Source organism: Jaculus jaculus, chromosome 17 (assembly GCF_020740685.1).
Source record: "Jaculus jaculus isolate mJacJac1 chromosome 17, mJacJac1.mat.Y.cur, whole genome shotgun sequence".
In the NCBI taxonomy this organism is placed as follows: domain Eukaryota; kingdom Metazoa; phylum Chordata; class Mammalia; order Rodentia; family Dipodidae; genus Jaculus; species Jaculus jaculus.
The window spans coordinates 63358332-63382115 of NC_059118.1; positions in this window are offsets into that span (position 1 = coordinate 63358332).

Sequence of the window (23784 nt, forward strand, 5' to 3'; positions counted from 1 at the left end):
GTCTCCCCAGCTCAGCCAAAGCTCTCTGCTGTAATGCTTCCTTTTGGTTCTCGGATGAAGTCCTAGATGAGGAATGATCCCAGTACTTGAGAAACTGAGGCAAGAGGCTTGAGTCGAAGGCCAGCCTGGGCTATGTATTGAGACCAGGTGTAGTGGTGCGTATCTGTAATCTCCAACTTTGGAAACTGGGGTGGGAAGGTCGTCATGTGTACAGGACCATAGGGCTGTGTAGAAAGCTTTGTCGTAGAGAAAGAGCTTGTGTGAGCTTCTAGCTGTGTGCTGAACCATGGATGGATGAGCCTTGTTAAGAATAGAAGGTCACACCACATATTCTAACCAGAAGTCTCAGATCAAATCTAAAGACAGATGTTCTAAAATGATCATTCTTCGTTCATGAGTATGGTGATGGTCTTTAAGGCAACCTGCATGGGGAAAGGATGGCATCGGTGTACTCAGGGCATTTTTTTATTTATAATATTTATAATAGCTTTTTTATTTTTTCACCACTTGGCCTTTCCATTGCTATCCTGTCCTCTGAGAGTAAACTTTGTGACACTGTCCTAACATGCCAAGTTCTATCAAGGCGTGACATCATCACCCTGGTACATCCTGATGTGTTTCTTGGAAAGTGTCCACACTGGCAAGCATTTTCCAAATAAAACATTCGTTTCAGTAAGCAAGTGTTTTACCCAGCAGCTCAAGTGGAGAATTTTAAAACCAGTGTTTGTTTTGCCAATAATCACTTTGTTTTGATCCTTGTAGCTAAGCAAGTGGGTAAGAGTGAAGTGGTCTCATAGTGAAAACCAATGCCAGCCCATCGGCAGAAACCTTGAGCTGAGCAGAAATGGGTTTGCTGTCTGAGAATGAGTGTAGTCATGGATTTGGGAGACTAGCTTGTGCATTGAACATGGCTCTGCACTCAGTCGCACTGAGAATAGAAAGTGCTAGGCTGTTAAGTCAAAGGATGAATAGAGGGCTGGAGAAATGGCTCAGCGGTTAAGGTGCTTGCCTGCAAAGTCTAACAACTCACATTCAATTCCCAGGTACTCACGTAAGGCTAGATGCACAAAGTGGCATATGCATCTGGAGTTTGTTTGCAGTAGTTGGAGGACCTGGCGCACCCATTCTCTCAGCCTCTCTCTCTGTTTGCAGATAACATAAAATAAACAACTTTTTAAAAAGATGAAGCCAGGTGTCATGGCACACACCTTTAATCCCAATACTTGGGAGAGGCCAAGGTAGGAGGAGCTCTGTGAGTTCAAGGCCAGCCAAAGACTACATAGTGAGTTCCAGGTCAGCCTGGGCTAGAGTGAGACCCTACCTCAAAGAAAAATAAAATAAAATAAAAAATAAAAAAATTAATGAATTAATTAGACAGAGAAAGAGAGACAATGGGCACGCCAGAGCCTCCAGCCACTGCAAATGAACTCCAGACACGTGCACCTACTTGTGCATCTGGCTAACATGGGTCCTGGGGAACCAAACCTGGGTCCTTTGGCTCGGCAGACAAATGCCTTAACCACTAAGCCATCCCTACAGCCCTAAAAAATGTTTTAAAAAATAAAATAAAAAGGGGCTGGAGAAATGGTTTAGCGACTAAGGAGCTTACCTGCAAAGCCAAAAGAGCCATGTTAGCCAGATGACCAAGAGGCACATGTGTCTGGAGTTTGCATTGGCTAGAGGCCCTGGTGTGCCCATTCTCTCTTTGTCTGTTTCTCTTTTCTCTATTTCTCTCTGTTTAAAACTAAATAAAATAAAACAGGGCTGGGTGATGGTTCAGTGGTTAAAGACACTTTTGCTTGCCAAGTCTGTTGATCTAGTACTGATGTAAAGCGAGATGCTCAGAGTGGCAAATGTGTCTAGAGTTCATTTTCAGTAGTCAGAGGCCCTGGGGCACTTATTTCTTCCCTCCCCCCTTTCTCTTTTTCTCAAATAAATAAGTAAGGTCAGGGGAAGAGATTGAGTAAAGAAAGGGTGGGGGAAGGTTAATCAAAATCTAAGATGTGTGGGGCATGGTGGTGCACTCTTTTAATCCTAGCACTCAGGAGGCAGAGGTAGGAGGATTGCCATGAGTTTGAGGCCACCCTGAGACAATGTAGTGAATTCCAGGTCAGCCTGAGCTAGACGAGACCCTACCTTGAAAAACCAACCAACCAAACAAACAAAATCTAAGATGTTATGAATAAGCAATATGAAAACCTACTTTTTGAATAATGGCACACCCAGAAGCTATAGATTGTTACTAGAAAAATCTCAGTGCCAGGGATGGGCTACTTCCCAGTGAGTTGTTGGCCAGGGAGATCCCTGATGCCCCCAAAACATTACAGGCCATTGTCAAGGCTCTTGGTTTCCCACCAGGAATCGATGGGAAGACCCTCTTGCTGAAGACTCCACATGCTTAGGCTGCAAGGTCACTAAGAAATCCTGCTGGAGCTGAGCTGAAAACCTCCTCCCTGTAGACCAGCTGACTGAAAGCTGGAAAAAGTTACACTGCATGCAGCTCTATGGGAGAGAGAGAAGTCATTGGTGTGATAAACAACAGTGGACACTGCAAACCTTATATTTGGCCAACCAGGACAAATGAGCCAACAGAGGCAATAGTGGCGTGACTGTTATGGCAGAAACCAGTCACTCTCTAATTAGACTGGAGGCCTGCTCTGTGGGAGTACGTGCCTGGTACTGAAAACCTAATCAAAAGCCTATAGCAGGCACTGGAGAGATGGCTTAGTGGTTAAGGCATTTGCCTGCAAAGCCCAAGGACCTCAGTTTGATTCCCCAGGACCCAAGTAAGCCAGATGCACAAGGGGGTGCATGTATCTGGAGTTTGTTTGCAGTGGCTGGAGATCCTGGTGTGCCCATTCTCTCTCTCCCTCTTTGCCTTTCTCTCTCTCTCCCCACCCTCCTTTCTCTTTGCCTCAAATAAAATAATAAAAAAATAAAGTTTCCAAAAAAAAAAAAAAAAAAAGCCTATGGCAGGGAGGTCATGAGCCCTAGGGGAGTAATGCCTGCTGTTGTCTAGCTAAATGCATATGTTATGCTCACCTAAAAGCCCTGTAAGCACTTTTCTTAATGTTCATACCCATATATTAATGCTACTTTCACTTAATTTTTTTTTTAATTTTAGAGAGAGAGACAGACAGAGGGAGAAGAGAGACAATTGGCATTACAGGGCCTCAGCCACTACATTCGCACTCCAGATGCTTGAGCCACCTAGTGGGCATGTGTTACCTTTGTGCATGTGGCTTGTGTGGGATCTGGAGAGAGACTGAACATTGGTCCTTAGGCTTTTCAGGCAAGCACCTTAACCCCTAAGCCATCTCTCCAGCCCCACTTTCACTTAAAAAATATTTATTTTTATATAGTTATTTATTTATTTGACAGAGAGAGAGAGAGAGAGAGAGAGAGAGGGAGAGAATTGGCATGCCAGGGCCTCCAGCCACTGCAAACAAACTCCAGACGTGTGCGCCCCCTTGTGTATCTGGCTAATGTGGGTCCTGGGGAATCAAACCTGGGTCCTTTGGCTTTGCAGGCAAACGCCTTAACCGCTAAGCCATCCCTCCAGCCCCCTCCTCTCATTTTTGGTTAGAGAAGCTTCTCTTTTCAGATGGTGGTGCTTAGAAGTGACCAAAGAGTGTTCAGCACTGGAACATCTTTATCATTCCCTCCAAGGCTCACAGTCCATTTTGGAAGAGGTTGCAAGTCATAAAAACAGACATGTAGATCAGTGGAACAGAACAGAGGACCCAGATGTAAGCCCAAGTAGCTATAGCCACCTGATATTTGATAAAAATGCCCAAAATACTCATTGGAGACAAGACAGCCTCTTCGGCAAATGGTGTTGGGAAAACTGGGTATATATCTGCAGAAGGATGAAAATAGATTCTTCTCTCTTGCCATGCACAAGAATTAAGTCCAAATGGATTACAGACCTTAACATCAGACCTGAAACTCTGAAACTGCTAGAGGAAAAAGTAGGGGAAACCCTCCAACATATTGGTCTTGGCAAAGACTTTCTGAATACAACCCCAATTGCTCAGGCAATAAAACCACAGATTAATCACTGGGACCTCATGAAATTACAAAGATTTTGCACTGCAAAGGACACAGTGAAAAACGCAAAGAGGCAACCTACAGAATGGGAAAAAATCTTCGCCAGCTATATATCTGATAGAGGATTTAATATCTAGGATATACAAAGAACTCAAAAAGTTAAATAATAAGGAATCAAACAAGCCAATCAAAAAATGGGCTATGGAGCTAAATAGAGCATTCTCAAAGGAATGGCATATAAGCATCTAAAAAGATGTTCTACATCACTAGTCATCAGGGAACTGCAGATTAAAACTACATTGAGATTCCATCTCACTCCTGTCAGATTGGCCACCATCATGAAAGCAAATGATCATAAATGCTGGCGGGGATGTGGAAAAAGAGGAACCCTTCTACACTGCTGGTGGGAATGCAATCTGGTCCAGCCATTGTGGAAATCAGTGTGGAGGTTCCTAAAACAGCTAAAGATTGATCTTCCATATGACCCAGCTATAGCACTCCTAGGCATATATCCTAGGGACTCATCTCAACCATGCTTATTGCTGCTCAATTTATAATAGCTGGGAAATGGAACCAGCCTAGATGTCCCTCAACTGATGAGTGGATAATGAAGATGTGGCACATTTATGCAATGGAGTTCTACTCAGTGGTAAAGAAAAATGAAGTTATGAAATTTGCAGAAAAATCGATGGACCTGGAAAGTATTATACTAAGTGAGGTAACCCAGGCCCAGAAAGCCAATCGCCACATGTTCTCTCTCATATGTGGATCCTAGCTACAGATGATTGGGCTTTTGCGTGAGAATGAAAATACTTAGTAGCAGAGGCCAGTAAGTTAAAACGGAGACATAAATGGAAGAGAAAGGAAGGGAGGAGGGTACTTAATAGGTTGATATTGTATATATGTAAGTACAATGATTGAGATGGGGAGGTAATAGGATGGAGAATGGAATTTCTAAGGGGAAAGTGTGGGGGAGGAGGGACGGAATTACCATGGGATTTTTTTTATAATCATGGAATATGCTAATAAAAATTAATTAAAAAAAAAAAAAGAGGTTGCAAGTAAGAGCCAAAGGAAAGAGAGGACAGCTTACAATGCAAGCTTCCGGATTCAGCTTGGCCTTAATATTCATGACCTCACGGTGCCTAGTACTACCTACACAAGACCCTCATAATAGGAGGAAAAGACAATGACATCAAAATAAAAGAGAGGGGTTGGAAAGATTGCTTAGCAGTTAAGGCATTTGCCTTCAAAGCCAAAGGATTTGGGTTTGATTCCCCAGGACCCACATAAGCCAGATGCACAAGGTGGTTCATGCATCTGGAGTTCGTTTACAGTAGCTAAAGGCCTTGTGCATCCATTGTCTCTCTCTATCTCCTCTTTCTTTCTTTCTGAGATAAATAAAATAAATTTAAAAAATTAAGAGAGACTAATTGGGAGGGGCATGAGATAGGATGAAGAATGGGGGAGGGGAGGGAATTATCATGGTTTATTGTGTATAATTATGGAAGTTGTCAATAAAAAAGTTAAAATAATTAGAAAGTAATAATCTAACTTTTACAAAATATATCTTCCTTTCTTTTATTATTTTTATTTATTTATTAGCGAGAGGAAGAGAGGACAGAGAATATGATAGAGAGAGAGAATGGGCACGCCACAGCCTCCAGCAACTGAAAACGAGCTGCAGATGCATGCGCCACCTTGTGTGCCTGGCTTACGTGGGATCTGGGGAATTGGACCTGGGTCCTTAGACTTCTCAGCAAGTGCCCTAGGCCACTAAGCCATCTCTCCAGTCTCTACAGTCCCATCTGCAAAGATTTTGTGGGGCTGTTGATGTAACTCCGTTGGTAGACTGTTTGCTTAGTGTGCACAGGGTCCTGGGACCCATCCCCAGCACTACATGCATTAAGCATGAAGGTACATGGTACATACCTTTAATTCCAGCACTTGGGAGGTGGGGGTTGGGAGATCAGAATTTCAAAGTCACACTCAGCTACATAGCCAGTAAGAGGTCAGCCTGGAGTACATGAGATCTGGCCTTTAAACACATGAACGAGCAAACAAAAATGTATCCAAGCACATGCTTTATCTATAGATGCATAGTGGATATTATAAAATAGCAGCTGGGATGTGCTTTTAATCCCAGCACTCAGGATGCCGAGGTGGGAGAATTACTCTGAGTTTGAGACTAACCTGAGACTGCATAGTGAATTCCAGGTCAGCCTGTGTTAGAGTGAGACCCTACCTCAAAAAACCAAAAAATGGGACTAGAGAGATGGCTTACTGGTTAAGATGCTTGCCTGCAAAGCCAAGTAATCTAGGTTTGATTACTTACTACCAATGTAGGCCAGATGCACAAGGCGGCACATGCATCTGGAGTTCGTTTGCTGTGGCTGGAGGCCCTGACATGCCCATTGTCTCTCTTTGTCTTTTTTTTTTTTTTTCCTTTGGTTTTTAGAGATAGGGTCTCACTCTTGCCCAGGCTGATCTGGAGTTCACTCTGTAGTCTCAGGGTGGCCTTGAACTCATGGCGATCCTCTTACCTCTGCCTCCTGAGTGCTTGGATTAAAGGTGTGAACCACCATGCCCAACTCATTCTCTATCTACCTCTTTCTCTCAAATGACTAAAATGTATTTGCAGGGCTGGAGAAATGGCTTAGAGGTTAAGGCACTTGCCTGCAAAGCCAAAGTACCCAGGTTCGATTCCCCAGGACCTACATAAGCCAGATGCAGAAGGGGGCACATGCATCTGGAATTTGTTTGCAACAGCTGAAGTCCCTGGTGCACCCATTCTCTCTAATAAATAAAATAAAAAGATTTAAAAAAATAAGATGTATTAAAAAAAACAAAAAATATCTGAGAAGGGCTTAATACATATGTCTCCAAGGAAGTTATACCAGTGGCCAATAAGAACTTGAAAAGAAAGCTGGGGAAATATCTCAGTGGTAGAATGTTTGCTTAGTTCTGGGTTTGACTCCCAGGTTCAAACAAACAAACAAACAAACAATGACGTTATATACAACATCATTAGGCATCAGGGAAATAAAAATTGAAACAACAATGAGATATCCTTTTAATTTCAATAGAATTGATAGAAATTTGGCTGGCCTCGCACTACCGGGGATCCTCCGGCCTCTGCGTCCCAGTGCTGGGATTAAAGGCGCGCGCCACCATGCCCGGTCAGATCCCCTTTTAAATACCTATGTTTGTATCTGCTGTCAGCTTTGGGCAGAGAAGCTTCTTTTTGCAGTGGGTGACAGTTGCTGCACAGACTCCTGCTTGGTCAAAGTGCCGAGAAGAAGTGAATGCTTAGCCTGAAATGGGCACCCATGTCACATTTCTTTCCAAGGCTCGGGAAGCATGCAGGGGAGAGTGCAGGAGCCGGGGAGGGGCGGGGTGCTGGGGAAGGCCACTCCTGGGGCACTGAACACTCAGCAGCGCTGATTTCCTGCACAAGACCGGGTCAGCCAGCGTCCCATGGTGGAGGGCACAGCTCTCCCTGAGCATATACGGGCAGTTAGTGGTGGCACGGGCAGGGAGAGTGACCCTTGCCTCAGTGATGCTACCACTGGCAAGTTGCCCATGCCCCTGTAAATAGCTCTTCACCGTGGTCTAGGGCCCCAATCAACTAAATGGAAAAAAGACATAAAAGCAGAAGGAGGGCTGCATCGATGGCTCAGTGGTTAAGGTGCTTGCCTGAAAAGCCTAATAACCCAGGTTCTGTTCCCTAGCACCCACATAAACCAGATGTACAAAGGGGCACACACATCTGGAGTTCGTTTGCAGTGGTTAGAGACCTTGGCACGCTCATTCTCTCTCTGTTCATCTCTCTCTATCTCTATTTTTATTATTTACTTATCTGAGAGAGAGATAGAAAAGGGAGAGAAAGAGAGAGAGAGAGAATAGGCACGTTAGGGCCTCCAGCCACTGAAAACAAACTCCAGGCACATGTGCCATCTTGTGTATCTGGTTTACATGGGTTCTGGGGAATTGAACCTGGGTCCTTAGGGGTCACAAGCAAGTAGTTTAACAGGTAAGCCATTTCTCCAGCCCATTTTTGATTTTTCTTTCTCTCTTTCTTTGTCTCTCCCGCCTTCCCTCCTTCCCTCTTTCTCTTTCTTTTCTTTTTGGTTTTTCAAGATCAGGTCTTGCTCTAGCCCAGGATGACCTGGAATTCATTCTGTAATCTCAGGGTGGCCTTGAACTCACAGTGATCCTCCTACCTCTGCCTCCTGAGTGCTGGGATTAAAGGTGTGCACCACCACACCTGGCTCCACAGTAACATGGTTTTATCTTTAAAAAGGAGGATGCAAAAAGGAAAGTTAAAGCCAAAAATCGGTGTCATCTTCTTGTCTCATGTCCCCTGTGGCTCACCTTATATTGTAGGGCGAGGCAGTTTCTTTATCAAAGCAAGGCTTACTGACTGTGGTGTGAGGTGGAGGGCGTACTGGGAAGATAGGCAGGTCATGGTTTTGGTATTGTCTACAACTCAGAAAGTAATTTTATTTTCAATATAAAAGAAAGAGAACCTGCTAGAGGTTTAGCCGCCCTCCAGCGCATACGGTGCGCTTTCTGTCTCGTGTCCTCAGGTAAGACACCAGGCCGACTTAAAACACTCCTTTGCAGAGCTGTTGGAAGTCATGCTCATGACCGCTCCCCTCCCCCAACAGCAGCGATGATGGGGGAAATGAGAAGAAATAATAAAAAGATTAACAGTTCATATCAGGGTGTCTACAGCGCGCAGGCCCAAAGCGTCAAACACGAGGCTGGCAGAGGAGCAAGGAAATCGGGAGGAAAGCTCACGGCGGACGTGTCCGCGGCAGCAGGTCCTGTGTGTGACACGCAGGGAGGACAACGCCGACAGCCAGCTTGGCGACAATGCGTTTCTGCACAAGCATGCGGTCTCCAAGTTTACTAAGTTTCTTTTTAAAAATCACCCAATTACTCTATGCAAATAGGCTCAATGGAGTGCTGAGTTTGCACTTACAACTGGAATGTTCTACCCCCTCATGGAAGCAACCCTAAGTAAATTCAGTGGCACTGCATAAAAGGCATGGACCCAGAAGAGGGAAGTAGTTGGGAAGAAGGGGTTCAGTAGGAGTGGGTGGGACAAAAAAGGTGAGGAAGCCGGGCATGGTGGCGGTGGCGCACGCCTTTAATCCCAGCACGCAGGAGGCAGAGGTAGGAGGACTACGTGAGTTCAAGGCCACCTGAGACTGAAAAAGATAATGGATATTTATAATGAATAAAGTATATACTATATACTTTTTTTTTTTTTTTTTTTTGAGGTAGGTTCTCACTCTAGCTCAGGCTGACCTGGAATTCACTGTGTAGTCTCAGGGTGGCCTCGAACTCACAGTGATCCTATCTCTGCCTCCCGAGGGCTGGGATTAAAGGTGTGCGCCACCACTACTCCTGGCTCGTTATACACTTTTATGAAAGTGTCAGAAAATAAGGGCTAAGCTGGGTTAGTGGCACACACCCTTAGTCCCAGCACTGAGGTAGGAAGATCATCTGAGTTTGAAGGCCAGCCTGTTGCTGCAGAGTGGATTCCAGGTCAGCTGGATTAGAGTGAGAGCCTATCTTAAAAAATTAAAGCAATGGAAAACAGTGTGGAGGTTCCTAAAGCAGCTAGAGATTGATCTACCATATGACCCAGCTATAGCACTCCTAGGCATATATCCAAAGGACTCATCTCATTTCCTTAGAAGTACATGCTCAACCATGTTTATTGCTGCTCAATTTATAATAGCTGGGAAATGGAACCAGCCTAGATGTCCCTCAACAGATGAGTGGATAATGAAGATGTGGTACATTTATACAATGGAGTTCTACTCAGCGGTAAAGAAAAATGAAGTTATGAAATTTGCAGAAAAATGGATGGACCTGGAAAGTATTATACTAAGTCAGGTAACCCAGGCCCAGAAAGCCAAGCGCCACATGTTCTCTCTCATATGGGGATCCTAGCTACAGATGACTGGGCTTCTGTGTGAGAATGAAAATACTTAGTAGCAGAGGCCAGTAAGTTAAAAAGGAGACATAAAGGGTGGAGAAAGGTAGGGAGGAGGATACTTAATAGGTTGATATTGTATATATGTAATTACAATGATTGTAATGGGGAGGTAATATGATTGAGAATGGAATTTCAAACGGGAAAGTGTGGGGGTGGGGAGGGAGGGAATTACCATGGGATATATTTTATAATCATGGAAAATGTTAATAAAAATTAAAAAAAAAAATTAAAGCAAAACAGGGCTGGAGAGATGGCTTAGCGGTTAAGCGCTTGCCTGTGAAGCCTAAGGACCCCGGTTCGAGGCTCGGTTCCCCAGGTCCCACATTAGCCAGATGCACAAGGGGGTGTACGCGTCTGGAGTTCGTTTGCAGTGGCTGGAAGCCCTGGCTCGCCCATTCTCTCTCTCTCCCTCTATCTGTCTTTCTGTCACTCTCAAATAAATAAATAAAAAATGAACAAAAAAATATTTAAAAAAATTAAAGCAAAACAAAAATAATAGTTTAGAAAAAAAAGTTAAGAGTATTTTTCTAGTAAAATAAAGAAAAGAGCCACTGCTCTAAAATAAAAGCTAAAATGAAGATAGACTTCACTCAATCTGCTTTTCCTAGAGATCTGTGATGTGACAGCCCGAGCTGACTGTCGCTTTCCTTTGGCAGTCCTGTTGGAAATCACGACTATTTTGCATTTAGAAAGAAAACATCCTAGAACTATACTAAGCCATAGTTCACTCACAATTAATAGTGTGCCTAATGTATGACAGGCCCTGGGCTTCACACACAGCACTACAAAAATAAATAACTAAATAAATAACAGGGACTCTCAAGTTAATTATTTTTTAATTGTTTATTTGAGAGAGAGAAGCAGATGAGAGAGAGAGAATGGGAATTCCAGGGCCTCTAGCCACTACAAATGAACTCTAGACACAAGCATTACCTTGAGCATCTGGCTTATGTGGGTCCTGGGGTATTGAACCTGGGTCCTTAGGCTTTGTAGGCAAGCATCTAACCACTAAGCAATCTCTCTAGCCCTTAATTCTTTTTAAAAAATTATTGCCAACTTCCATAATTATAGTCAATAAACCATGACAACCCTCCCCCACTTTCCCCTTTGCAACTCCACTCTCCATATCCCCTCCCCTTCTCCATCAGTCTCTTTAATTTTGATGTCACCATCTTTCCCTCCTATCATAAAGATCTTGCGTAGGTACTGTCAGGCTCTGCGAGGCCATGGATATCCAAACCATTTTGTGTGCGGAAGACAGCATTGTAAGGAGTCCTACCCTTCCTTTGGCTCTTTCATTCTTCCTGCCACCTCTTCTGCAATGGACCCTGTGTCTTGAAAGGTGTGATAGAGATGTGTCAGTGCTGAGCACTCCTGTCACTTCTTTTCAGCATGATGGCACCTTTTGAGTCATCCCAAGGTCACTGCCATCTGAAAAGAGAAGCTTCTCTAACCAAAAGTGAGGTATGAACGATAAGAGAAGTGCTTACTAGGCAGTTTGGTGAGCATAATATATATGCATGTAGCCAGATACCAACAGGCATTTGGTTGGGTGGTTTCTACCAGCAATGCGAACCTGACTGCAACAACAGATGTGCCATCATTGCACCCATTGGTTCATTTCCTTAAGTCTTTTTTGTTTGTTTGCTTTTTCCTTTTTTTTTTTTTTTTTTTTTGAGGTAGGGTCTCGCTCTAGCCCAGGCTGACCTGGAATTCACTATGGAGTCTCAGGGTGGCCTCAAACTCACAGCAATCCTCCTACCTCTGCCTCCCAAGTGCTGGGATTAAAGGCATGTGCCACCACGCCCGGCTGTTTTTTCCTTTTTTTGAGGTAGGGTCTCGCTTTAGCCCAGGGTAATCTGGAAGTCACTATGTAGTGTCAGGGTGACCTTGAACTCTTGGTGATCCTCTTACCTCTGCTTCTCAAGAGCTGGGATTAAAGGTATGTGCCACAATGCCTGGCTTTCCTTAATTCTTTTTTTGTTTTCCTTAATTCTTCCCCCCCCCCCCCCCCGAGGTAGGGTCTCACTCTAGCCCAGGCTGACCTGGAATTCACTACGGAGTCTCAGGGTGGCCTTGAACTCACGGTGATCCTCCTACCTTTGCTTCCCTAGTGCTGGGATTAAAGGCGTGCGCCACCATGCCCGGCTTTCCTTAATTCCTTTTTAAGGATGTATTTTTATTTATTTTCAAGGAGAAAGTATAGGCGCACCAGGGCCTCTTGCTGCTGCGATCAAATTCTTGATGCATGCACCACTTTGTCCATCTGCTTTACATGGGTACTGCGGAATTTAACCCAGGTTGACAGGCTTTGCAAGCAACTGCCTTTAACCACTGGTCTATCTCCCCAGCCCTTAGACTAACTTTTTTAACAGATAGTTCTCAGTTGGTAGAGTGCTTGCCTAGCATGCATAAAGCTCTGGGTTCAAACCCCAGCACCCCATAAATGGGTGTGGTGGTGCACACTGCAAATTGGGGGATCTTGGAGGCAAAAGGATCAGAACAAGGCCACAGGATACATGAGGTCCTGCTCCAAGAGAGGAGACAGTGTTCACCTGAAACACTGTCTTCCCATGCTATTATACCACAAAGTATTTCAAAATGTTTGTAGCGTCTGTTTCTAAACTAAACTGCAGTTGGTTATTTTTTTTAAACTTTTTTTTTTTTTTTTTTTTTTTTTTGAGGTAGGGTCTTGTTCTAGCCCAGGCAGACCTGGGATTGACTATGTAGTCTCAGGGTGGCCTTGAACTCACGGTGATCCTCCTCCCTCGGCCTCCCAAATGTCGGAATTAAAGGTGTGTGCCACCATGCCCGGCCCCTAAACTCTAGTTGGCAGAGGCACAAGTGTGGGTAGGTGTTCAGACTGGCTCAGCCGTTTCCCAAGTTCCTGGTGAAACTCTCAGATGTCTGTGCCTGATTTGGAACCTACCATTAAAAGCGTCTCCCATTGGCAATGTGGTCATGCCAGAAACCCCTGGCTTCGAACAGATGAATGCTCCTGATGCGGAGAAATGTGCATTAGGACTGTTCTTGCCAAAAAGCCTTCTGTTTCCTTTCCCAAACTGATATTGTTTCAAAACTTTCCTCAAGGCCTTCTAGCATGCTGTAGTAAAAGAAAGTTTCCAAACATTTTTTTTTTTTTTCTTTTTTGGTTTTTCAAGGCAGGGTTTCACTCTAGTCCAGGCTGACTTGGAATTCACTATGTAGTCTCAGGGTGGCCTCGAACTCAAGGCGATCTTCTTACCTCTGCCTCCCGAGTGCTGGGATTAAAGGCGTGCGCCACTATGCCCGGCTCCAAACTGGCTTTAACACATCTTTTTAAGACTGATAAGCAAAGGTTTACTGAAGCAGTTTTGAGTAAGATCGACTCAGAGTTATCCCCTAAGTTTCACTAACCCAGCCACACTTTTACATGGAGGAACGTTAAATAAGCTAGAGGGGGTTAATAAAAAAAGGGGGGGCTAGAAACATCCTAAACCCCCAGACCTGGATGAAGACATTTCTTCTTTGTAAAACACTAGCCCACAACTTCCTTGGCACTGAAGCTAACATCCTGTTGGACTGATGGACTTTCAAACCTGCTTTGTGGGTATAATAAATGAATGTGTGCAAACAGTAAGTGATTGTGAAAATAAACATCTAGTGTTTAAAAAAAGATGAACTGTCAATGGTTCTGGATTGACCAAGAGTTTTGGCGAACAGCAACTATGTTTCTAATCTTTCTTGAAATTCTCAAATAAAACTTACTGAACTTTAAAATCGTCTTCAATGAGCCAGGCACTGGGTTCATCCTAAGTACCACACAGACAAATGTCTCACTGGACAACGTGCTCGTCTTGATGATAATTGACAGGTTCCTGCAATCTAGGATTGTATTAGCAAATATTACCCATCATCAGTAATAGAGTACTTGCCTGTCTCTTTCTCTCCATCTCTTTCTCAAATAAATAAATAAATAAAAATGAAATTTCAAAAGAGGAGGGAAGCCGGGCATGGTGGCATATCCCTTTAATCCCAGCACTCGGGAGGCAGAGGTAGAAGGATCGCCATGAGTTCGAGGCCACCCTGAGACTACATAGTGAATTCCAGGTCAGCCTGGGCTAGAGTGAGACCCTACCTTGGAAAACTAAAAAAAAAAAAAAAATAGTAATAATAATAATAATAATAATAATAATAAATTTTTTCAAAGGGGAAAGTTGGGGGGAGGGAGGGAATTACCATGGGATTTTTGTTTATAATCATGGAAAATGCTAACAAAAATTAAAAAATAAAAAAAATAAAAGCAAACAAACAAAAATAATAAATTTTTAAAAGGAGGGCTTGAGAGATGGCTTAGCAGTTAAGGTGCTTGCCTGCAAAGTCAAAGGACCCAGGTTCGATTCCCACATAAGCCAGATGCACAAGTTGACACATGCGCCTGGAGTTTGTCTGCAGAGCGTAGAGGCCCTGGCATGCCCATTCTCTCTCTCTCTGTCTCCCTCTCTCATCTGTCACTCTCTCCCCCTGCTTCTTTCTTTCTCTCTCAAATAAATAAATAAAAGTAATATAAAAGAGAGTACTTTCATGGCATCCAAAAGAGAAACTGGGTTTCAATTCTGTGGGTGATCATGGCGGGGTGACGTGGAATGTGGGGCGAAGACTCTGCCATTCACAACTTCATGCATTTTCAGCTTGGGCTCTGTCTGCTCAATCACCAGGCGAGTTGTACTTTGAACACGTGGCTTGGTCTCATTACAGTTTATAAACAAAAAGGAAAGGAAGAGTCAACGATCAGTTTGTAGCTGGATAATTACCATCAGGCTAATTGAAAGCTGTGACAAAAATGTCTGACCACTTCTCAACCTGACATTACTTTTCTTGTCGCGTAGTGGTGTGTGGCACGCGGCGGACACCTTTAATTCCAGCACTGGGAGACCAAGGTAAGAGGGTTGTAGCGGCTGAGACTATGAAGTGAATTCCAGGTCAGCCTGGGACAGAGATAGGGTCTATTTCAAACAACAACAACAAAAAAAAAAAAAAAGAAAAGGAAAAAGAAAAAGAAAAAGAAAAAGAAAAAGAAAAAGAAAAAAAAGAAAGAGAGAGGCAGGTGTGGTGGTGCACGTCTTTAATCCTAGCACTTGGGAGGCAGAGGTAGGAGGATCACCTAGAGTTCGAGGCCACCCTGAGACCACATAGTTAATTCCAGGTCAGCCTGGACCAGAGTGAGATCCTATCTCAGAAAAAAAAAAAAAAGAAGAAAGAGAGAGAGAGAGAAGTGAACAGATACATACATAGGCAGGAATTCCTTAATCAAGGAAATCATGCCCAAATTTCTGACAATGTATCTCTCCTCTAAGCTAGCAGACCCTGGGGGCTCATAGCCTGCGGCTCGCTTCACCTCTCCTTGGGCTACAGAGCTCCCTTGAGACCATCAGCCAAACAGTGCACTCCTGAAAATGCTGCCAATCGCCACACCCTGGGCCTGCAAATCCAAAGGTACAGGAAGTGGTCTGCCCAAGCTGGGCTATTGCGTCACTTCGACCTGCTTCCACGTACACAGTTTGACTCACGCCTGGCCACACTTAGCTCAGAAACGCTACCTTCTCCCTGCAGCCAGCCGGGCAGAGGACTGGAGACATCCGTGCCCTCTTCCAGACCACTGCTAAATTTGGAAACCAGCAGGTCGTGGGATAAAAACAACTTTGAGTGCTGCCTGTCAATGACCGTCCACCCAGCTCCAGAGCAAGGGGTGAAAGGCACGCAAGAAAAGCCAGGACTCTCTTGCTCTTTTTTGGAGAGTCGTGGGAAACCCAGAGGGTGTATGAGGCTGGGTCACACACCAGCGGTGACACCTTGCTCCAAAGGATCCGTACTGCAGTGACCTATGGAGCTTGTTAAAAACCTGGCTCTGGGCTGGAGAGATGGCTTACTGGTTAAGGCGCTTGCTGGCAAAGCCAAAAGACCCAGGTTTGATTCCACAGTACCCACGTAAAAGACGGATGCACAAGGTGGAGCATGCATCTGGAGTTGTTTGCAGTAAGTGTTTAGGGGCCCTGGCACACCAGTTTTCTCTGTCTCTCAAATAAATAAATAAATAAAATTTAAAAAAATAACCCTGGTCCTGGGGGATTTGATGTGGTATGTGGGGCTGGGGCCCTTCATCTGAGGCAGGTTCAGGAGCCACTGGGTACTTTGGTTAGAACAGTGCTGAAAGCCTCATGAATGACTCATTTGTGGTCTCTGAGAAGGAAGATGTTTCCAAATTGAGCCGAGGTAAACTGATTGGGAATGTCACCTCGAACTGGTGCTTTGCCTGCACTTTCTCACCAGGAGGGAGTCCGTCCACACTGTGGCCTGGCAGCCAGCACTCCTGCAGGTGATCCTAGAGCACATCTGGGCCTTGACTCGCCCATTCCCCTAGATCCCACTCCAGTGTGGCCTTGAAACCAGGTTTCTCTAATAAACCATGCACACTGGCTTCCTGCTCCGTTTTTTTTTGTTTGTTTGTTTTGTTTGTTTGTTTGTTTTTGTTTTGTTTTTTTTTTTCCGAGGTAGGGTCTCACTGTAGCCCAGGCTGACTTGGAATTCACTATGGAGTCTCTGGGTGGCCTCGAACTCACGGCAGTCCTCCTACCTCTGCCTCCCGAGATTAAAAAGGCGTGCGCCACCACGCCGGGCCCCAAGTTTTCTTTTATGAAGGTGATTCCCGCTGATGTACTTCCCCCCCCACCCCCGCAGGTTCCTGCAACAGCCACTCAGGGTCCTTAAACTATCACCGTATCCTACCGTACAAGGCTGACCTCCTCCAAATCCAACCTTGACCTCACATAGCAGGGTTGCCAGGCCCATTCCAGACCACGACAAGAAAGCTCACGCTGTAATTGTGTGAGTCACTCAAAAATCTTGAGTTTCCAGTGCCTATCAAAGCTATGTTTACGCTATGCTGTTGTCTATTAAGTGTTCAATTGTGTCTAATGAAACAATATGCATACCTTAATTAAAAATAGCTTATTCTTAAAAATGCCAACAGTCATCTGAGCTGTTGGGGAAAAAATGGTACCAATAGACTTGCTTAATTCAGGGTTACCACCGACCTTCAATTGGTGACAAAATGCGTATCTGCAATGCGCAGTAACACAAGGTCAGCCTACATTTCCCCGGCTTACAGTCTTTTCATCACATCCTCCTTCTCTGAATACAGAGCTTAATAGCAAGCCTGGGAAGCCGTTTATGGTCCCTAATCGGTCTGGTTCTGATGTTACCCCTGAAATGACAAAATTCTTACTTGACCTATCACAGTCCCCAACTGTGTCCTGCCTCTTGGCTGACTTGGTAGGCTTGCAGCACCAGCATCAATGTCTTTCCCCTCTAGCTATAAACTCATACCAATAGTTTAAGGGCCAAGTTCAAATCCCGGGACCTCCTTCTGAAGCACTGCCTCCTGGGTGCCACTTGGCAGCCTCCATCTGAGACCATGCCTGCAGCTGGCAGCCCCTAAGCCCAAGCAAGGGTGTGAGCTCTCCTCTCTTCTTTCCGGGTGCCATCAGGCAAGGGTGTGGGCATGCTCCTCTGCCTTCTGGTACCTTTTGCAATCTATCAGCTAACGAGGGGTAAGCTTGGGTTTTGGGAACATCATGGAGCCTCAAAGCCTAGCCCATTTTTTCTTCCCTCCTTCTTCCTAACTATCTCTATCTCCCTCTTCTTAACTATCTCTATCTCTATCCCTATCTATCTATCTATCTATCTATGTATTTTTTTTTTGAGGTAGGGTCTCATTCTAGCTCAGGCTAACCTGGAATTCACTCTGTAGTCTCAGGGTGGTCTTAAAGTCTCAGTGATCCTCCTACCTCTGCCTCCCAAATACTGGGATTAAAGTCATGTGCCACCACGCCCAGCTGAGATTGTACTTTAAAAAATTATTTTATTTATTTATGAGAAAGAGAGAGAGAGAGAGAGGGAGAATGAGTGCACTAAGGCCTCTAGGCATTGCAAACTCCAGATGCATGCGCCACCTTGTGCATCTGGCTTACGTGGGTATTGAAGAATTGAATCTGGTTCATTAGGCTTTGCAGGCAAGTGTCTTGATCACTAAGCTACATCCCAGCCCCTAAAATTTTCTTTTTGTAAAAACATTGTTTAGGGCTGGAGAGATGGTTTAGTGGTTAAGGCACTTGCCTGCAAACCCAGAGGACCCAGGTTTGATTCCCCAGGACCCAGCTAAGCCAGATGTACAAGGGGGCACATGCACCTAAAATCTGTTTGCAGTGGCTGAAGGCTCTGGTATGCCCATTCATTCTATCTGCTTCTCTCTCTCTCAACTCTCAAATAAATAAAATAAAATAAATTAGTTATTTGAGAGAGAGAGAGAGAGAGGGAGCGCGAGTGAGCGAGCAAGCTGGGGAATCGAACCCATGCTGTCAGCTTTTGCAAGCAAGTGTCTTTACTCACTGAGCCATCTTTCTAGTCCCATTCCTTCTGGAATTTTCTGCAGCCCATTTTGGCTGACCCATTGCTGATAGTCACTCAAATACCGGCTGGTGGTACTATTTCCTCAAAAAGAGAAAATCTTTTATTATAGAGAAGTAATTCAAGTTCACTGTTAGCATGCTAGGGAATAAATCGAAGCAGAAAAAGAAAATGAAAAGTTATTCCGCTCCTAAAGTCAGTGTGACTTCAGTATATGAATCCACTGTGATTTCTGTAATGTTTTTTTTTTCAAGATAGGCTCTCACTCTAGCCCAGACTGACCTAGAACTCACTATGTCTCAGGGGCCTTGAACTCGCAGTGATCCTTCTACTTCTGCCTCCCAAGTGTGGGGATTAAAGGCATGTGCACCACGCCTGGTCACATTTTCTGTACTGGTATTTTAACTCTTGAACAATTGAACTTTTATCTGTTATTCAGCTGTCACCCCAACTGGATCTTACTAGTCTCTACTTCTTTAGGAATATCACTGTGCCTCTTTGTAGTGCCCACAGTGACTGACAGACCTGCACACAGCCTAAGTGGCTCAGATGTCTCAAAGGTGCCAGTGAGTATATGGTTCCAAGCTCATCATGCACAGTAATTTATGTGAAAACCTGTTACATGCAGATGATTTCTTTTTAAAAGTTTTGTTTGTTTGTTTGTTTGTTTTTTGGCCAGGCATAGGGGTGCATATATTTACTCCTAGCAATTGAGAGGTTGAGGTAGGAGGATCGCTGTAAATTCAAGTCCAGCCTGAGACTACTTAGTGAATTTCAGGTCAGTCTAGGCCATAGCAAGATCCTACCTCAAAAAACAAATCAACAACAAAAAAAGTTGTTTTCAAGTGCCAGGGATCAAATCCAGGGCCTTATGCACACTAGTCATTAAATGCTGTACCAGTGAGTCACATCCCAGCCTGGCATAGATGATTTCTTTAAATATGCTCTCTAATTGTTGTATGTATGGAGGTTGTCAATAAAAAGTTTTACAAAATGTTCCTGAATGTACATGTCAAATATCTTTTATTTATTTTCAAGGAGTGTCTTATTCTAGCTCAGGATGAACTGGAGTTCACTCTGTAGGCTGGCCTCAAACTTCTCCTCCTCTGTTCCCTGAGTGCTGGGATTAAAGGTGTGTGCCACCACACTTTGCTACCTATTTTAAATATACAAGAAGAGTTTACAATGTGAAGAGCCCTGTTGCTAACCTCTGACAGATGCTTATTCTTCAACTTAATTTGCTTTCTAAACCTGACTTATGGACACACACACTACCCTATATATAACAATTACTTCATGAATTGAGAAATTCAGAACTGAAATTTGGAGGAAAAATGGTGGGTAAAGGAAGCTTACCACTTCATTTTATTTAAAATTTCAATCTATTTCCATAGCAGCAATTCTGATTCTGGTTTGAACCAAGATTTTATTTATGTTAAAAATATTTATTTTCTTAGCTGGGTGTGGTGGTGCATGCCTTTAATCCCAGTTTGAGAGGCAGAGGTAGGAGGATCACCATGAGTTCAAGGCCACCCTGAGACTACATAATGAATTCCAGGTCAGCCTTGGCTAGAGCAAGACCCTACCTTGAAAAACCTAAAAACATAAAAAAAAGTTTTTATTTTAATTTTTCTTTATTTATTTGCAAGGGGGTGGAGAGAATGGGCATGCCAATTGTTCCTGTAAATGAACTCCAGACACATGGACCACTTTGTGCATCTGTCTTTACATGGGTACTCGGGAAATCTAACCAGGCTGTCAGGCTTTGCAAGCAAGTGCCTTAACTGCAGAGCCATCTCTAGCCCTATTTTTAAAATATTTTATTTATTTATTTGTGAGAGGAGAGCTAGGTAGGAAGGTACAAAGACAGGGTCTTTCGCTGCTACAAACAAGCTTCAGATGCATGAGCCACTTTGTGCATTTGGCTTCATGTGGGTACTGGAAAATTTGCAAGCAAGCATATTTACCACTGAGCCATCTTTCCAGCTCCTGAACCAAGATTTTAAATGCAAATTATCTCTTATAGAAGAAAATCTTTCTATGTGTTAACTTTTGGACAATTTGAATTTTTGGACAGCTGAACTGAATATAAAAAGTCTGATGTGCCAGGTGTGGTGGTTGAGAGTTTGAGGCCACCCTAAGGCTGCATAATGAATTCCAGGTCAGCCTGGACCAGAGTGAGACCTTACTTATCTTGAAAAACAAAACAAAACAAAAAAAAAAAAAAAAAAAAAAAAAAAAAGTCTGATGTATTACCTAACAGAAGATAACGATTCCAGGGCTGGAGAGATTGCTCAGTGGTTAAGGCACTTACCTGCAGAGCCTAACCACCTGGGTTTGATTCCCAGTACCCACGTAAAGCAAGATGCAAAGTGGCTCATGCATCTGAACTTTGTTTGCAGTAGATGAAGGAAGACCCTGGCATGCCCATTCTCTCCCTCTGTCTCTCTTCTCTCTCTCTTTCCATATTTGCAATTAAATAAATACAAATCTTTTTAAAAGAAGATAACTATTCCAATACTAATAGCTATTATTAGTACTTTGCTATTTCTGAGACAGTTCAATGAAAGCCATCTAGATGCAAAATAATAATCAAAGCCTGGTGTCGCAGCATTTGGGAGGCTGAGGTAGGAGGATCTTTCACAAATAAATAATAAATAAGTAAATAAAATCAAAATAATAATAATTTGGGTTAGAGGTCTAGCTGAATGGCAGAACATGCTTAAGCCATACAAGACCCTAGGTTCAATCACTCATATCAAAATAAATAAAGAATAGAGCTAGGGATGGAGGTGGTATACCTGCATTCAGGAGGCAAAATCACAAGGCTCACCGAAAGTCTGGTCTGTTTCGAAAGTTCCAGGCTAGCCAGGCCACTTTAGACCTGTTGGAACAAAACAAAAACAACCACCCCCAAAGAAAGAATACTTCTTTTGTGGATTAGATCTCACAGCAGAAATAACCTCCTTTCACATATTTAGAATGTGATCCAATTTATAATAAATTCCATTTTCCAGTTTTGTCTCCTAGGGGTATATACTATTTTAGTAAAGTCCCTCTTGAGCCATACAGGTTTCTTTACGGTGCCTTGGAAATACACATTTACATTAATTCCAAAGCCAGTTTAATTCTGTGCACAAGGACCTTTGCTCTGCGCTCCACCTCACAGCTCAAATCTCAGGTTCAGTGTGCAAAGCGAAGCAGGAAGGAAAATAGGAGGAAGCCAGGAGGTGCTCCAAGAGAGTTTGGATTGCGTCTTTTGCAGCTTTGTCTTGTAATTACTTTGCCCCTGACTCTGCTTTTTCTCTCCACCTCAAAGCTCACGGCTTTCAAATCTCAATTCCTCCCTTCCTAATCACGTGCTTGGGGTTGATCTGCCCAGGAGGGAACTGGCTACTTTACTTCTGCTTTGAGAGGGATGGTGTGTGTGTGTGTGTGTGTGTGTGTGTGTGTGTGTGTGTGTGTATTTCTCTTCCCTTTTTCTATAAAGGCCTTTTCATGTTTGTTCCTCAAGCCTTCCCCAAATACAAAACAGTTACTGTCCCCTGCTCCTTCCAACTCTAGGGAATCAACTCCGAACCTTTGTGTCAACCAAGTCAGAGACTGTTAAGAACTCTGGTAAATTTATGGTGCTCCTGGCCTGCATCGGGAAGGCTCTAACCCTAAAGCAAAAACTTTTAATTTATGTCCTCTGAGGCAGTTAAAAAACAAACACAGAAGGGAACGAAGCCCCAGCTCCTCCTCAGCTTCCCTCTCTTCTCCTCGGATCGGTAGCCAGAAAACCTAATCCACCCTGCCGGCAACTGCGCTCTCCTGCGGGCCTCCTTCACCTACGCCGTTGAGCCACCAACGCCTCCAACGCCAAACCCGGTTACTGAGGCAACTACATTTTTCTTCCCAAAGGGTCACCGGGAAACGCATCCCTTAGGATGCCCTGGTAACCGTCCACCAATAATGCTGCTGGTGGTGGGGGGACCACAAAAGCAATCGACTCGCCTTCCAAGGCTGGAGCCGGCGGCCGGCCGGGGTGGGGGGCTGCATCCAGTTACATTCCTGACCCACTTTCGCATCCCCTCCCTCCTCCTCCTCCTCTTTCTCCTCCTCCGGGGCTGCTCTCCAGAGAGCCACCTCCCCCCAGGACGCGGCGGGAGGGTGCCCTGGGGGTCCGGACCCCCACCCCCTCGGGTCACTTGGGCTTGCGAGCACCTGCTGGCGACCTGGGCGCTCGGTCGTGTCCCCCCTGGCCAAGCCCCTGTCGGGAGGGACGGGGCGGGCGCGGGAGAGGGAGGGGTGGCGAACAACACCCGCAGAGTCCCGGTTCTGTAAACCCTGCTTCCCACGGTGGCGGGGCGCGGGTGACGCCTGTGCCCGCCGCTCAGCTTTGCACAGTGCAAAAAGCGCCCGGGCCGAGCGGCGGGGACCCGAGGTGGGTGGGGTGCGCCCGCCGCCCGTCCACCCCCACCAACCCTGGGAACCCGGGCTTCCCTCGGGGTGGGAGGGCCGGGCAGGTAGCTGGCGGTGGCGGGCGAGGGTGAGCGTGTCCCCGGAGGAAGGGGACGGACGCAGCGACTGCGGAGCGCGCCCGGCATCTCACCAGCTGTGCCCGCGCCGCGCCCCTCCCCCGTGCCAGCGGGCCGGGATGGGTGGTGGTGGTGTTGGGGGGCGGGGGACAGCTGGGGCGCCGGCGAGCACTGGAAAGGAGTTCTGACAGTGACACAGCTGCACGGGGGGAAAAGGGGGTGCATCCAGCGCCCCGAGGCCTTGGGGAGACGCGCACGCCCCTTTCCCCCACCGGCCTCAGGGCGATGCGCAAGGAGGAGGAGGAGGAGGGCGCCGGAGCCTCGGAGACACTGGCGGGTGGGGAAGTTAGGCGAGGCCGCCCCGGGTCGCGGGCATCCCGGCCGCCGGCACGGCTCAGCTCGGCTGGCACAAGGTGCTCCACGCCGCGTCCTCCGGGGCCCAAGACGGCGATCCGGGCGCGGAGCCGCCCGCTGCGGGCCGAGAGGGTGGCGAGGTGTGAGGCCGAGGCCCGGGTGAGGGTGACCAATCCCGGAGGCACCGGATGCTTGTTCCGGGCCCGAGCGACAACACGAGGCCCCAGCTGGCCTCTCACCAGCTTGGAGAGCCTGGAAAAGTCCCAGGCGCATCCGGGAAGATGATGGAGCGAGAAGCATCAGTGAGGGGCTACACCAGCAGTGCAGGGGAAACGGGGGGGGGGCGGGTACCTGTGCCAGCCTAGGGTAGTGCCCCAAGTCCCTGAAGCCAGGCCCACCCTC